At 42.2% G+C, this 16,803-nt stretch overlaps 1 long non-coding RNA gene across 1 annotated transcript; it reads right to left on the bottom strand.

The window, feature by feature from the left end:
* Window positions 3,365-10,519, bottom strand: LOC110396361. Its single transcript, XR_002436939.1, has 5 exons — window positions 10,343-10,519; window positions 7,567-7,610; window positions 7,218-7,425; window positions 5,587-6,156; window positions 3,365-4,981 (listed from the first exon to the last, which is right to left on the bottom strand). It is a non-coding gene; the product is annotated as an uncharacterized LOC110396361 (long non-coding RNA).

The raw sequence follows: 16,803 nt of genomic DNA, 5'->3' as shown, positions 1-16,803 counted from the left end.
TTTTGTGGTGGACTTTGACCAAAGATATCATCACCATCTGTACCCTGGCAGAAAGAAAAGCCCCTTGCCATGTCTCTCTTACCTTCCAGTGATATACTCATCCTCATTCATCCACTTATTTCTTGTGCAGTGACTGAGAAACATAAGCAATCATAAGGAAACACAAGGACACACGAAAATATAAAACCTATCTTCCTCCATCTAGGAAGATATCTCACTTTTGGATTGCTGCAATGGAGAATTAATTCAAAGACTGTGTCTTCTCACTCTCCTGAGCAACATCCTGTGTTTCACCCTGACCATTGTTTCCTACACCAGTCGTTCCTTCAGAGGAAGAGCTACCACCTGTTATCTAGCCACTATAGCTACTCAGTATGCTGTTGTTGCATGTTCAAGGTATTTGAGCTTTTTTTCTGACATCTTCATTCTAAATCATTTTATTCTTAACTCCGGCAGCTAACAATCATAAGAATTAGTAATGGACAAATGAGCTCTTTACCCCTTATACTTTCCCATGCCTCCCAGGCACAACACTAACTTGGAACCTTGTGTAGGAAGGCAGAATTAAAACCTGGGACAGAAGTCTCTATTTTTATTTGACTTTATTTATTTAACTTTTCAGTATAGCCCTTTTGGGATACATGCCTGATAAAAAGTGTAAATGCTTGGAGCTGTATTCACCTTGGAGGGCTCTGTTCTGCACAAGGTGTTCAGCAGCTCCATGGCCACAGTACCTGCCTGGAGTAATCCATCTGCAATAAATGGAATTACCTGGGTGGTGTAAATAAGAGCAGAATCTAGTCCCGAGGCAACTTGCAGTTATTTTGATGAATCCTTTCCCTCTCTTTCATCCTTCCTTTTTTTTTTTTTTTTCCACATTAGCCTTCCAAAAATAGCACTGTTGTTATGATTCTGGTGTTTTCTTGTCTTAATTAGGTGAAACTGTTATTAAAATGCAATGGCCATCCAGATAATGCCAAAATAGTTGGGAAGCCTTTTTATCACATTTTAATTGTTGTCAGCGCTGTCCAAGGTATGTGTTATAAATGGGAAAAGTGTGGTCTTCTTTGTTTAAATCTCAAACTAAAATGCTTGTTTGATGCTCCAAATAATTTTTTTTTAAGTGCCTATTTATCTATATCATGATGAGATTTCAGAATTCATCATGTGTGCAGGTCAGGCCTCCTCCAAAAGAAAATAGTTAATGCATAGTCTGCATTTGCTAATGCTTCTCTTTTTAGCTGTAAGGATGTGTCTCTGTGACACAAATTCAGTCTTTCTGGGTGTTGCATTTATTAGAGGAATCACTCAGAAGGTGGCAAGAATGACTTCAGGAGCTTTTCTAAAGTAACTTAAGTGCAAGGCATGGCAGTCAGGGCAATCCCAAGCACGGAAGCAGCCTTGAGGAGAAGGATTTAGGAGGGTTGGTTGATGAAAGATTCAACATGAGCCAGCAATGTGTGCTTGCAACCCAGAAGGCCAACTGGATCCTGGGTTGCACCAAGAGGAGCATGACCAGCAGGTCGAGGGAGGTGATTCTGCCCTTCCATTCTGCTCTTGTGAGACCCCACCTGGAGTATTGTGTCCAGTTCTGGGACCCTCAGCACAAGGACATGGAGCTGTTGGAGTGGGTCCAGAGGAGGGCCACAAAAATGATCAGAGGGCTGGAGCACCTCCCCTACAAGGACAGACTGAGAGAGCTGGGGCTCTTTGGCCTGGAGATGACAAGGCTCTGAGGGATGTTATTGTGTCCTTCCAGTACCTGAAGGGGACTTACAGGAAAACTGGGGAGGGATTTTTTGTAAGGGCAGGTAGTGACAGGATGAGGGAAAATGGCTTTAAACTGGAAGAGGGCAGATTTAGACTAGATATCAGGAAGAAATTCTTTACTGTGATTGTGGTGAGACACTGGAACAGGTTCTCCAGAGAGGTTGTGGATGTCCCCTCCCTGGAGGCATGCAAGGCCAGGCTGGATGGGGTTGTGAGCAACTTGGTCTAGAGGGATGTGTCCCTGCCTATAGCAGGGATTTGGAACTAGATGATCTTAAATGTCTCTTCCATCCCAAATCATTCTACAATTCTATGATTCAGGGAAAATCTTCAGTATTTGCTGTATTTATACAAATGAACACAAATGAACAGAGAAAAATATTGCAGCTTGTCATTCACTTGTGCTATCAGGTATAAGCACTGTATGCTATGAAAGGGGAATATATGTATTTAAAAGCTGAGTTTTCCAGAAGTATTCAACCAGGAATAGGTAAGATTTTGCTTGTGATTTTTGTGGTATGAAAGTGGTGGAAATGTCCACAAATGGGTTTAATTCAGAAACATGAACAGGAGGAAAACCAGTCCCCAAGTTTCAGCTGGCTGTTTCTAACCTTTATATCAGTATTTACACGCTTATGTGTCTTTCGATTAAACTAGCAGAGATGTTCCAAGACAAGCTAAATTCAAAATGCCTAGTGTTTTTGTATTTTTTTAATAAGTCTGCATTTCATGGATAATAAGCTTTCCTCAGGCTTTCCATTTTTGGCTGTGGAAGTGTTTAATCCAAAAAGGAACCATGCTAGCATTATGTGGAAATCAGCTTCAGATCTCACCAGTGATGAGCACCTCAGTCAGGCTTTTTGTGTACGAGGAGCTGATCTGCTCATGTCCTACCCAGCTACTTCTGATTCACTGTGTGTAGTGGAAATGCTTAGTCACAACCTGAACCAGTGATTGAGCTTCTGGTGGGAAGGCAGGGCCAACCTAGGGGAGCTCAGGTGCATGCAATGCACCTGAGTGATCCTGGCTCCACCCCTTCCCAGACCTTATTTAAGGGTTGGCAGTGGAGGTAAGGGTATCTTGCTGGTGATCCCTACCTATCTGAGGCCTTCTAAGGGAAAGCAGACTTTTTTTTTCCTCAACGTTTTATCGGTGTTCGGCCCGGTTCCATGACAAAGGGGGTTCCATGACAAAGGGGACGGGGGACCCATGGGCCCATGCCCCAGTAAAAGGGAAAAGGGTAAGGAGATGGCCCTGAGAGCAAAGAACAGCGGCAACAATCTGAGGAGAAATGAACTAATTTACTAAATAAGATATCAGAATGCAAAACAACACACTATAATACAATATAATTACAATTTAAGCTGATAAATCCAATGCAGAGAGAGAGAATGTCCCAAAATCAAGGTAGGCCTTACTCTACTACCGACGATAAGACGGCTGGAGAGCAAGGTGCTGCCAAGACGAGAGACGGCGGAAAAAGGGCCGAGGTCTCGTGATCTGCAAGTTTTTATACTGTGAGCTTTTATCTTTTCCCTCCGGCTGGAAAATGGTAACAGAGGAGCAAAGTACCGTGGGGAATGTAGTAGTCCTTCTCTTCTGAGATCCAGGTACATTCACTACATGATGTTGTGATGTGGAGTACCAATAACTGAAAATCATAAAACCATGACACTTTCTTTGCTTCTTTGTCCATGGCTGTTGCTTTTGAGCTTGTCCTTGCTTGTTGCAGCCTTGGACTTTGCTACTCTGCTATCTTTGCTGCGTTTTCTATCATGTTATAGCATTACACTGTGCTGATGCAAGAGAAGCTAAGGCTTGGTGATGAAAGTCAGCAGAAGTGATGCTCAAGCTGCTTGCCTTATTTTCCCCAGTGCAGGAAAGAAAATTTTTGTCCTGCAGAAGCTGTGTGAAATTCTCTAATATTTGTAAAGAAGCATGGGAAGGCCCATCCTCCCTTCATCAGGTAGAGGAGCATTAAAAGGTGCTCAGTCAGCCAACGAATCATAGAATGGCTTGTGTTAGAACTGACTTCAAAAATCACTTAGTTCCAACCTCCTGCGGTAGGCAGGTTTCCCAATCACTAAATCAGATACTAGAGCAGGTTGCCCAGGGCCCCATCAAACCTGGCCTTGAACATCTCCAGGGATGGGACATCCACAGTCTCTCTGGGCAGCCTGTGACAGAACCTTACCCCCCTCTCAGTTAAAAAACTTTCCCCTGACATCTAAACTAAATCTCCCCTCTTTAAGATTAAAACTGTTCTACCTTGTTCTGTGCTATCTACCCATGTAGATGGCCTTCACCTGGACATAGAACTATTGACAACAACCCCCTGGCTGCAAAACTTCCAACCAATTCCTTATCCACCAAATAGTCCATCCTTCAAACCTATATCTCCCCAGTTTGGAGATAATTATGAGGTGTGGAACCATGTCAAAGCCTTGCAGAAGTCCAGGTAGTTAATAGCATTTGCCCTTCCTTTGTGCATTGATGCCATTGCTCTGTCAACTTCTGGGGTGCACCAGGATCCTGAGGCTGATATGGGTCTGCTGTTAGTTCCAATGCTGATAAGCATGGGTTTGTGATGAGCATGGGTGGGGGCAGTAGGAAGAAGCAGTGGGTGTTATCTCTGTGCGTGCTCTGGGTAAAGATGTTGCATTCCTTGGACAGATGAAGGCACATGCAGGATGTTGTCACGGATCTGTGGGTGGTAGTCTGGGCTGTGGGTCACAACTGGGCTATGGATGTGAGGCCACCTGAGCTTGCGTAATGCAGAGTCAGCCTTGGGTATGTAGGAGTGTTACCTCTAGTACAGGGCTAGGGGAGAATAATGGTGCATCTTCCAGGAGCAGCTTGATACCAGAAGTGGTAGCCTTGATTGATTAGTTGATACATCTGTGTGCCTGCAGGAGTGGGAGCACAGACAGAGACAGCCTGTCCCTGTGACAATGGAGGCTCTTAATCTAATTCAGCATTGACTGTTCTGAGCCTGATCTGTGTCATGGCCATCCTGTGGCTTTACTTGAACTGTTGTACCTCAGCTGGACAGTGCACCATCAGTAATTCCAGGAGCTGGCCTGGGACTGGTGCTGTTCTTGAAGTCAAGAGCCCTGATGGATCTAGGATGAATCTGTGTATCTCTTATTTCTCAAGTTATCTGGAATTCTCCATTTGTTACGGGAGATATCCTCATCCTTTGTTCTTCTAGCTGTGGAAATGTATATTGCAATATGTAACTTTAAAGAAATACAATTACACAGTATTTCTTCTTACTTTAAAATAGTAATTCTCCACCATTAAGCTACTTAGGGGAAAAAAACCCCACACATTATTTTTCATGGCAGAGCTTTTCCTAAAGAAACCTCAGTTATTTATAAGTTGTGAGTTCTTTTAAAGTTGTCAAGAGCTAGGGTAATATTAAATAAATATAAATAAATGTATATTCTACGTAGTACTTGGGTGTTTGGCTGCATTCTTCAGTAACATTATGAAATATACATGTGGAAAGGAAAATTGACTTTGACATGTTAAACATGTTAGATAAAAGCTTATCGGGGGTTGTAAGGAGTCCTGGTAATAACAGTGGGTAACATTATGAATAATCAGTCTTGTTTCTAGATAGCAGCTTCATTTTTAGGCAGAACAAATGGTTTTGCTCTGAAATTTAATGCTGTTACCACTGTTTCTTCATATATCTCTATGTATCTATATATACCTCACTTTGATTGAAAGCTCTGATGAATTCTACTTGATTCCCTTACATGGTAGAAATTAACAATGGTATGAAAGTTAAGAGAGAACACTTTTACTTACAAGAAAGGTCCAAATGACAGATGAATGAATTGAAAGGCAGATGAAAATAAGTTGTCCGGTCATCTGAAAAATGGCATGTTATAAATGCAACTGCAGGGCATGTTAATGAATGCCAAACTAATGTGGAAAAAATGTCTTTGGGCTTGCCTTATGCAGCTCTACCAATACAGTATCCAGGCTCCAGCATTTTTCTTCATCTTAGCTTAAGGATAGAGTGTAATCCATCCAGAAAGAGGGTACCAGAGTTTGCTGTCCTCCTCTTAGTTTCCCACGTGAGTTTATACTCTCCTCCTGCAACCCCATAGGAGTTTCCATGCTCTTCTGAACACATGCCAGGTCATACCTGCCTGTACAGACTCTAAAACCCAGAATTGCTTCTTTGTCATCCACTTCTTCTACTGCTTGTTGGTGTCAGTCACATGCGCCTGTGATTGCTTGAGCAAGGAAGGAATTTCCCAGGTGTCTTAACAAAGCTAGGAAAAGTAGCTTACCTTGCCTCTGTCACAAGTCTCAGCGTATCACACGAGTTGAGATGGCTGAAGTCCATAGTCCAGTCTGCAGTCTATGCACCTGGAGATGGTAAAGTTGCAACAGGTTTGAGGAGGAAGGCTGGCAGATGGAGTGGAGGTGGGGGCGAGGATTTAAACTGGCACCATTCCTGCTGACTGTTCTTTTTTAGAAGGCATGGTAGTTCTTCAGAAACCTCCTTCCTCTTCCTTGCTTCCTGGAGACAGCGTCTCACTCCTATTCCTCAGTAGAATTGTGGTACTGTCTCTGCTATTACTTTGTGTATATTTTGGATCATCCGTGTTTTGTTTTTTAGTTTTACTCTTTGGATAGGACATGGTAAGATTATTCTATTTCTTCTAGCTGAGAGGAAGAAGATAGGAAGGTGGAAAGAGATTTCTATGATAACTTTCTTTGAAACATCAAGTTTCTAACCCTTCTAAGAGCATGGTTTTTCAGGCTCCTCTCGTGCCTATTTTCAACCATCTGCAAACTCTGGCTTATTTTTAATTCTGTTTTCCTTATCGTTTGAGGACAAGACTGGACACAACCAAAATTCCCCGTGGCATCCCTGAGACATATCTTCCATGCTCTCTGCTAGTAATCCTTTGTTTACTGAATTTCAGCCAGCTCTCAATTAAGAACCATGTGACAGTGTTTATATTCCAACCAAATGCAGTTAATAAGTGTCAAGAAATGCTGCATGAGCTGTGCGCTGAAAGACAAAGGTTCTATATCTAGATCTTTCCCTTTAGGCACTAATTAGATAATATGTTTGAAAGGGTTGAGTCTGTCAATCAAGCCATAGATCTGTAAATTCATGTTGAAATTCATATGGCAACACTCAACAAAACACTTAAACATGTGCTTAAGTCCTTTCTGTGTTAAATCAAGTACATAAGCACGTGCTTAATGTTTGGATCTCCAGGCAGACCAATTGAAATTAATGTGGGAAATTCTTTTCATCTCTATGCACCAGGTCTCCATCTTGCTACCAGGAAAACTGAAGCCTTCATCTACCAAGAGCAGAGTCATTCTGAATCTGACACTTCAATGGCTCTATTAGTACAAGTTGTAGGACTCATCTCAAGACACTCACCAGTGGTTCTGTTTCACATCCATACCTGTTTGTGGTTGTCGTTTCCATTGGGTCCCAAGTAACTCATAGTGATGTCAGCATGATCTCTGCTAAAAAGTGCATAGCCTTTGGATCCCATGAGCAGGAAAAAAGGGAAACCTGAGAGCCTTGAACATGTTCATTGTCACTTCTGTTTGTAATGTTGCAAATTTGCAGAGGACTTCTCAATTCCTAGAAGTGTTTGGGGCCCTTACCTGGGAACAAAGCATTGAAGGGCTTTTGGATGTTGCCTGTATAGGAAGCAAGGGGCAACTTTAAAGCACTCAAGACCAAATCTATGCCCTTTAGGAATAGTTAGGCCAGCAAAAGCAATTGGTTGAGGTTTCTTTACTTACTTACATCAGTTGTCTCTGACACAGCTGTAGGGATGGTGGACACTCTGGTGAAAAGGAAGAAATGAAAAAGGGAGCTTACCTGAGTCAAAAGCTTGCACTTCCAGGAAAGTCAACTAATCACAGCTATTGAAGAAAGACATATCTTCAAGTCCAGAGCAGTTTTGGGTTGTTGTTAAGAATAACAATTCTTGTTGTGCATAACAAATCTGGTGGCCTTCTATGGTGGGGTTACAGCATTAGTGATTAAAGGAAGAGCAACACATAATGACATAATCGACCTGGTCTTGTGCAAAATATTTCACATTGAAAATGTGAAAATGTGAAATGTATGAAATCCTTGCCTCTAAACAAGGGCGAAGTGATCTAGTGGAAGTTCTCCTTACCCATGAGAGAAGAACTAGAACTAGCTGTTCTGTAAGGTCTGTTCCAATCCAAACCATTCTGTGATTCTCTGATCTCATGAATACCAGATTGAGTATGGTGGCCCATGTCTGGAGAGCCTGTAATACTTTAAGCTAAACTACTGTTATAGGGCAATGTCTCTGAAATCCTCTCTGAAATCTTAACTCTTGGTCTGCCAAGACTTGTGTGCATGCTTCTCCAAAGAGCATGATTAATCCATTTACAGACAATGGTCACATTTGTCTAGACAGCACAGACATGGCTACTACTGGAATAAAGTCAGTGGGAATTTGCTTTTGCTTTTCAGTAGTTCAACATTGCTCCAAAGGGCTGAGAGCACCAAAAATATGCAACATGTGAAAATGAAAGAAAGTTCCAGACTCTTCTGCTAGTCCATACTGTCCACAAGGTGCTGGTACTGTGCTGAAAGAAGAGATTGTTTAGAGTATGAGGGAGTGATGTTTACTTCTTGCCAAAGTCCTTTACTAGGAATCTCAAAGGAAGATATGTAGACTTTGTATAGTGACACATTGTCTCCACAACGGAGGGGAAGCACTACAGGAGAGTTCAAGAGCACATCAGTCAATGAGATTGTGAAAAAAGAAGACAAAACCCACAGCCAGCATTCTCAGAATGAGATGATAGGGCTCAGTTAGATTAGAATGATCTCTCTAATGTAAATAAAAAGCTAACTATGATTACTAGTGGTAAGTCTAGTGCATGACTCCACATCTGGATTTCTTCCTCTCTGCTGACTGTTGTAGCCTGATGGCAAGGGAGTGTAATTTGACCCAAGGCCTATATTAGTCAAGGGAAAACTTCTACAGAGCTTTGAGCAAGCCCTCAGGAGCAGGACTGGCTGCACCATGCCTGCTAATGCCGCAGCATGCTCAGAAGAGATGTTACTTCCAGCTCAATGCGGTTAGTAGCAGGGCTTGAGGGCAAGGTACCAGAATCTTCATGGCTGGGAAATAGGCAGTCAATTGGCAAAGGATTATGAATACGTGCCATTTGTGGCATTGGTTGAATCTACACTGCTTGGAGGCAGGCCCATCTTGTGAAGGTGAGTAACCCAATGTGATTTTCCTGACGAGTTGTGACTTGATGTCAACACTGAGTTATCCAGGGCAAAGCCAGGTCAAGTGTTCAGGTAACACAGACACAGGCACTCTAAAGTAATCTGTAGATCAAGTGTAGTCTTTGATTTCTCAACTTCTTCCCCTCCCCCTTATTCTTTGTGGATTTTATACTTCACAAGAGATTTCCTGGCTTCCAGGACAGCTCCTAGAACCTTGAAATAGTTTTCACTACTATGCACAAGTGGGCTTGTCAGTGGACTGAGAAAATGGATCAACAAGTTGAGTTTTCATGAAGACCTACTGTATTTCACTCTTGAACACTAGTAGCCATCTTAACAGAAGACACTATAATTAGCAAGAAACTTGTGGGTGACTTTGACTTTTTTCATTGCAGCAGCAAACTACAAACTTTAAACTAGTTATCTAGACCAGTACAACCTACACCAGAAATAGGCTCTATGCAAGGAAATCCAACCAAGTGTCATCAGTCCTGAAGCAACCACGTTGCAATAGAGTCTTTCTTCAGACTCTGTAATGAATGACTATTCAAATGACTTGAAAAACATTTACTGTCAAGATAAATGAAAAATAACTATGCTAATAAATTTCCGGGGTACAAAAGGAGATCATCTTAAAGCCTGGATAAAATACTGCCCACACAGAACTTAACTGCTAAGCTGAATTTTTGTGGCTGTGACCTCTTCTGAAATAAAGGAAAGCAAGTTGATGTAGGTGTACTGAGTGTTGAAGCACTTCATGCAGAGAACAACTTCATCTTCCATGCCCCCAAACTAAACTTCAAAGTCCATTGTAATGGAAATACTATGAGCTGTATGTTTTTCTACTGCAAGACCTCTGCTCATGGCTGTCTACCACAGTCTCCTAAGCCCTCTTGTGTCATCTCATTCTTCTCTCAACATGTGTTTGAGCTAATTCCACCATTAAGGAAAAATATCAGGATTTGGGCGGAGTGAAAGACTGTAAAATCATCCCTGGGAACATGAAGTGAAATGACAGCCAGAGAGAGGCTTCTGCTGCCTTTGTGTTTGTGTTGAATAATGTGTTGTTCAGCCTCTATAGAGTTCCTCAGACCCAAGAGCAGTTCCTGAGTTCTGAGAAGCAAATGTTGGTTTTGGCTAAAGCAAACGGGAAACAGAGCTGTGGTACAGCCGAGGAAGAGGAGCTGGGAGAGGAGGAGACAGAGAGGACACATTTAGATTAGAATAAATTCCTGGAATCCAGAATTTGCAATAAATTTCTATTACATAGGGAACAGAATGAAGGGTGAAACTTACAGAGTGATTTTGGCATTAGATGAGCTTTTCTTCCCTTTTCCAACTCATCTTCCCTTTTCTCTTCACCTTCTTCCCCTTCCTCTCTCCCTTTCCTTCTGTGCTATCTCATGAGTCAGAGTGGGTGTATCACATATAATTAGTCAAGATTGCCGTTCATGTTGGAACAGCTACCTTGAAGAGCTATCTTTCATCAAGAGAAACCTGTCAACTGAATGACCTGCAGCAGGCAGCTAGGTGACCTATTCCACTTGAGAGACTGCTGTGCAGTTTGAAGCCTGTTGGATCAGGAAGTGTGACCACAGTAATTAGCAGGAAGTTTCCAGATCTGGATCCAGCATGTTAAATGCATGGCTGGCCCTTAGAGAAGTCTGACCTTGGTAAATAAGAGTGGGCTGGTTGGACTGTGGTGCAGAGATTATATAGGAAAGAGAGAATGTGAGAAAGGGATTCAATGTATTTGCTGTTGCAGAGCTTGTCACAGGCTAAGGCTAGGCATGCTTTTTTTTCAGGGGCTGCAAATAGAATTGCTTGCAGCCCTGTGAGAGAGAAGTGTATGAGTTAAAACAGATTGACTTTCCTCCAACACACACGTGCTCCTTAAATACCAGGGGAGTACAAAGGGAGCAAGTCTTTAAAAAAAGATTTGTTCTATAGACTGCAAAGATGAGCGATTACTAGCAGTCGTACAATTTATGGGAGGCAAATGTGCATGTGGGGCTTTTATGAAGTGCAAGTAAAGCGAAAAGATAGAAGGAAGGAAAAGGCATGCTTTCCAAATGCCCATCTCTTCTATCAACAAATGTTGCCTTAGAGGCAAAAGCTTGGGTGTTTCTTTTTTCCCTTGGTGTTCTGTGTGCTTGTATTAGTCACACCCATTTATTTTTGGCATAATTCATGCACTATTTGAATCTTGGCAAGAGTAAGGATGTTATGGCCAACAGTCAGTCTTGCTTCAGGAGTTTCTATGAATATGAATGCCTGAAGTTCACATAAGCTTACTCTGTTGCTATAGCAACACATTTGTTGTGAAACCCTTGTGTTTTAAAAGCTAGATTGTGTAAATTAACTTCATCTTCAATAGAATGTTGTGATGCTAGTGATTTCTGCATGTATTGTTTTCAGGGAAGTTGCAATTGTTAGGGGAATGGATAAATTGGGGGATTTGAAGAAATTAAGTTTAATCACAAGCAATTCCAGCACTTAAGATCAAAGTAAACTTAGTTTTTTGTCCCATCCGGAGAGGGGCTGAATGCCCGCAGTTCTAGCAGGGTTCAAAAAGAGTTGAAGTGCTGAATAACGCTGCTCAAGATGTGCAGAATGGTGCTTTACCCAGTGAGAGTGCAGAGCATCCAGCACCTACAGAGTTGTGTCAAGTTTTGAAACAACAAGGTAGGAAGTGTCACAGAGAGTATTCAAAATCTGCTTTTTTTAAAAAAAAAAAGCAGAAGTTGTTTTTGTTTTTCAGCTTGCTCAGGGATGTTTGAGTCTGAACTGACAACGAGCCCTGTCCAGGCAAACTCCTGTGCTGAAGTCCATATGTTCTGTGTGGAAACAGGGGTCATTGCAGGTTCAGGGTCTTACTGCCTCGTCGTGAAGGGCCATCAAATACACATAATAAACTAACTTGGGAGTGGAGAGGAAGTGGGAGCTATTTTTTTTTCTTCCTGCTGTTTTCTTTCAGTTGAACTAATCATGGCGTAATGTAACTGTAATAGGTTAACAACCCCAACCTCCCACCACCGATGCAAATGGGCTTTCCAGATAGATGGGATCTTTTTTTTTTAAAGAGATAACAGCAGCTGATTTCCACTTCATCTTGGAGTCCCTGGGCCTCTCAGTGTTTGCAATTGTTGGAGTAAATGGAACCCCATAAAGTGTGTGAAGCTAACTCTGTGTGTGAGCCTCCAGAAACAGCTAGCACCAAGCGTCTCAAAGGAAAACAAATGCCAAATTAATGGCTTCTCTTACTCTTTGACCTGGGCACCTCTGGTATTTCAAGGGTGTAGGGGTTTATGAGATGCTGGTTCATTCCTATTTTGCTAACAGGAGTGTATGAGAGAAGGGGCCAAATCTCTGCAGGCCAAACAACCTTTTAGCAGTAGCTTGAGGGGCTAGTTCTCCTTGTGGAAGCGGGCTGACTTGCAAAATTGTACTTTTATGCAAAGCTGTTTTCAGTTAGACCAGTACATAAAAGTGTCTGAAACACAAAACTTTGATTTTGTGGTTGCAACCTTTAATATTTAAGAATGGCCAAATTCCATTTAAATTTTATTTCTCCTTTAGTTAAAAACTGCTTACCCCCTCACTTCTCCCCAACCAGCTCCCGTCAGGTTTCACTTCTGATGCTGGTTTTGCAGTCAGGGATGAACTGAAGTTGTAAGATTTTGGGATGAGCAAAAAGAGGGTGCCGAGGGCAAAGGAATAGGCTTAGGAGTCTTTCAGAGCCATAGATAATATACGTTGAAATATGTCTTTACTGGTGGCTTTGCAATAACCACACACAATGAACAGTGAGCAGTCTTGCCAAAGCAATTATGTGATTTCCCTTTTAGAGTACAGAACAAACTTGTTGGCATATTCTACAACAGTCCAAATTACCAATGATATTCTTCTCATTGCTATAGTCTAAAACAAATGACGGGTTGGAATAATCTGTCTTTTGTGACGATTACTGCTTTTCTTATAGAAAAAGGTGGACGCAAACCATATTCTAAGGTCAATCAGAAGCTTTCTAATGGCAAGATAAGCACCTGCTAATTAAAGAAATATTTGAATGAGGCAAAGTATGTGCACTTAATTTCTTCATACAAAGAAAAGCTCCTGAACAGTTTCACGGGATGTATCTGGAGCTAGGAAGGGAAATTACAGATGAGTCAGGATCACCGCTGATGGTTTTGCTTACTATCTCTTAGGTCAATAAGTGTAAATGTTTGTACTGCAGAGCCATATTGGAGTGCAGAGCTCAGAGCTGGTCTTAGGTGCACACTGCTTGCTGGTGCATGGAGAGTGTAAATCCTAGGGCAGAGAGACAACCTGTGCGTTAGTGCGGTCTGGAATCAGGGTAGGTAGATCATGGGCTAAAAAGTGGAGGGAGCATCCAAGTTTCAGGCCTGTGCTGGCTGTGATACTGATCCGGCCTCTCCTTAAGGTTAATTAGCTTGAGTTGGCTGAGATCTCTACCTGACTGTGCTTCCAGAGCAGGAGCATTTGTTACTTTTGTCCGGTACCAGAGAGTATTAGTCGTTCAGCCTCTTGCTGGGACAGGCAGTTCCACGTGATGTTGTGTCCATTAGGTTTCAGCACAGACAAACTGTCAGCTTTCCAAGGCCCAGATCTTGGCCTTCTCTTGAAATGCCTTGACAGGCAGCCTGACTGCATTTACTCACATATGGGGGGTGATGTATGAGGATTCTAGCTCTCTTAAAGGAAACAAATGCGATGCAAATTCAACATAATGACAAGTTACTCTCAGGATCAGGAGGCAGGCAGGCAATGCTCTGCATATTATAATGTCGTGTAAGTAGTTCTACTGGCTGCTATATCTGGCTCATTTTGACGTTTTCTGGCATAACAATACTGTGAACCACCTCCAGGCCCCCCACATTCTTCCCCTTCCCCATTGTTTGCTTTGTATGTTTAACTGGCAAATTGAAGCAAGTGTGGAAGCTTGGAAGCTTGGCTTTTAGCAAACATCTGTCCCTGGCTGCCAGGTCCATGTAATTCCTTCTGGACACTTGAAGGAAATACATACTTTGCAAGTGGTCCACTGAATGCCACTATGATGCTCTGCACAAGTTCAGCTCTAATCAGGTCTGTCTGGTTGCAAATAAGATGAACAGAAAGCAGTTTGGAATAATCTTATTTCTTTTTCCCCAGTTTTGGATGCTGAGCTCGTCTTATTCTAACTTGATGACTCGAGCAGAGAGGTATCTAGTCCCAGCTTATTCCTTCAGATGACTAGGGAATTAGTATTGGCTTAAGTGGCTGCAAGATTTAACTTATTGGTTTCTTTCTTTTCTCTTTGGGACAGAGAAACTCCATGGAAAAATACTGCTGGCTTGCCAGTGCTAGGATCTGCAATGTCTGTGAAAAGTAATATTGCACAGGACTTGTCATCACTGGTCTTTAAGTATTATCCCTCAGTGTCCTCTGGGAATGAGATGAAAAAAACTCACTTATGTTATGCAAAAAAAAGTAGATGAGCAGTAGGAGGTAGTGGACACCTTACACCACTGCTGTCCTACTCATAGGGCAAGAAGAAGCAGTAGTACAAGGAGTAACTAAAAGGAAGTGGTGATCAAGAGCAAATGGGCTGTGCACACAATGCCCGTAATTAGTTAGATAAGTGTTTTTTTCATATGACTGTTATTTCTAATGAGAAGAGTTATTTTCCTCCACTTCTTGAATTCTAAGCTTTAGAGAGGAGCAGAAGCAGCTAAAAAGCACTAATCAGTGAGTTAAGGGGGAGAGAATACTCGTCTCTCTGAGGTGGTTCAGGCTCATTTGGCTTTAGCTCAGACTAAATCAAATTCTGGGCTGGTACAGCCAGAGTAGTACGAGCATGCAAGGAAAATGGAGCCAACTGCTGAAGTAGCACAGGACAGGAACCAGTTATGTGTACTTGGCCTCTACACACTGCAGGGTGATGGCTGTAGGAGTTGTGGGACAATGAGTGTGACCTCTGGGGAATCCAGGTGAAGTCACTGCTACTCTCAGTTAAGCAAGATTTTGTCCCAGATATTCCTTACCAAGGAAGTGATTCAGACTGAAAGATTCTCTCAGTTTGGATTTCCATAAAGTTAATGCTGTCAGGCCCAGTGGTAGATGTCTAATTCTCTTTTTCCCCTTCCTATCTTCTGCCTGAACTAGTGTAGTCCAAACAAGCCCCTGGAAGTTAAATAGCCTTCACTGTTCAGTCAAGCAATTATTAACAAGCCTTGCCCTTTCAACTTTGGCCATTTTAATTAGAACCTGCTGCTGTTTTATTTATCCTGACTTGTTTGGATCAGAGACAGAGTAGTTACATGACCTACCTATTTTTCCAGTAGAGGTGGAAGGGTGGGCAGTAGCTGTCCTCTGATCAGAAGAGATTATATGAAAGCAGTTCCATTGACACTGACATTCTTTTATAGAAGTGTCTGTGTTAAGGGTGTGTAGGGATTATTCTTGTTCATTTGCAAAAATAACACTACATCTGGGATAATTAGATCAGGGCAATGAGTGCCAATCAATCTTGGGAATAATATATATAATCATGGTATCTGACCTGTGGTAAATATGCATGTACAAGTATGTAGTCCCTGGGCAGTATTGTACTTTGAATACAGCTACATTCTGTTTTTGAAAGCTAAGCTAATTCAGCAGAGTTCAAATCCTCCCTTAGACTCTGTGTTCATGCGTAGGCAAGTACTACAGCTTGACTGATGCTCAGTGTCTTGGAAGTGTCTGAGGCTGTGACACTCATCACATAAAAACTGGGAAAGCTCTTTGGCATGCAAGCTGTGCTTTTGCTGTGCTTTAGCAGGCTTCAGTCCTAATGGATACTGGTTGGCATCACTGTATTGTGGCATTAGCCCAGCTGCACCCCTTTGAATGTCCACTTACTGTTCTGGAAGCATGGGGCACTACAGCAGTGAATGAGATCTAGCCCCTGGTGCATTTTGCAGAGCAGAATGTTTCTTCTCATCCTTGTTGAACACTTCACCATGCAAAGAGACAAGAGTCTTTTTAAGTACCCCTATATCTATCCAATAATGCATAAATCTGTTTCTAACCTGGAAGGACTGCTGGAAGATTTTCTGTCAGGGGATTTAAATTGTTCCCTTTGCCCAAGAGCAGGATCCATCCAAATTCTTTACTAATGAAACTTAAGCCAGAATATGAGGAGGGAACTGTATCTCTTAGAAATCTGATGCTGGAGAAATGCATCTTGTCCAGCAGACCTGAGAAAATGGCCTACATTGTCAATTCTGCACAAGTTACAAAACAACACTTGAAATTCTTCACAACTTAAGGAAAAAATTGCAAGCATCAGCTGTTCCTAGTAGTCATTCCTTTGTTGTGAGATACTAAAAAAGGTGACGTTATTCTCAACTTATAACTAAGATGTTCTCAGCGTGGTTAAGTGAGTTAACCTCAGGCTGTCCCATGCAGGCTACAAGCCTTGGCTCCTGCTTCTGTATCTGAACACACCCTTAAAACTGGTATTTCACCCTGCAGCATGTGAGGCATGTGAGTACCGCAGGTGAGACCATTACTGCAGGGAAAACTGAAGCTCTACAGGGGCCATTTTGCAACACAAAGTCACAATTCCATTACATGCCACTGTGTCCTGATTAGGTCACAGAAAGCAAAGGCCTCCAGCCAGCCGCATGTGCATGGCTAACTGCTAGACTCTGGTTAGACAAATATACTATTCCATACCACTGTGGAAACCAGTGCTCTGTGTGGATTTCGTAATT

Source organism: Numida meleagris, chromosome 3 (genome assembly GCF_002078875.1).
Source record: "Numida meleagris isolate 19003 breed g44 Domestic line chromosome 3, NumMel1.0, whole genome shotgun sequence".
In the NCBI taxonomy this organism is placed as follows: Eukaryota; Metazoa; Chordata; class Aves; order Galliformes; family Numididae; genus Numida; species Numida meleagris.
This window is presented reverse-complemented; position numbering and strand designations above follow the sequence as displayed.